General features: G+C 35.4%; 1 protein-coding gene across 2 annotated transcripts in view; it reads right to left on the bottom strand.

Annotated features, from left to right (window-relative positions):
* Positions 1–559, bottom strand: part of SYT1 (synaptotagmin 1) — a 382176-nt gene that overhangs the window by 177492 nt on the left and 204125 nt on the right. The gene's annotated exons all lie outside the window — the stretch shown is intronic.

Here is a 559-nt window from a genome sequence, read left to right as displayed (position 1 = left end):
CTCCAAAGGCATTTTATTTTACTTAGTAAAATCCAAGTTCCTTAGAACAATCCACAGTGCTCCACATGATATGGCCTCTGCTACAATCCACATCCATCTTCTGCCCCTTTCCACCATGTCATTTTACTTACAGCGCATGGGGATCCTTGCTGTTCCAGGCAGATTTTTGCCTACGGGCCTTTGTCTGCATTTCCCAGGTTTCTATAAATTCCTTCCCAACTTCTTCCAGGCTTACTTACAAAGAAAACCAATTCTCATCATCCTAAATTATAACCTTTCACTCTATATCTTCTTTCCTATCTCACTTACTCTCCTTTAGTTTTTCTTATATCATTTATCACTATATGATGTACCATTCATATTTGCCTCTTTGTGATTACTTCTTCCTACTACTAGAATATAAGTTTTGTGAGGGCCTAACCTGTTTTTCCAGCAACTAGAAAAGTGTTTAGTACATAGTAATTGTTCAAATCTGAAGGAAAAAAAAAACCAAACAAAACCAACCTGTAGTTTAAAATTTAAATTAAATGTCATTAATTGGACTTAGTGCTATATTCAT

The sequence above is a fragment of the Pteropus alecto genome, unplaced genomic scaffold, assembly GCF_000325575.1.
Source record: "Pteropus alecto unplaced genomic scaffold, ASM32557v1 scaffold76, whole genome shotgun sequence".
Taxonomy (NCBI): domain Eukaryota; kingdom Metazoa; phylum Chordata; class Mammalia; order Chiroptera; family Pteropodidae; genus Pteropus; species Pteropus alecto.
Note: the sequence above shows the minus strand (reverse complement) of the source record. Positions and strands in the feature narration are given on the sequence as shown.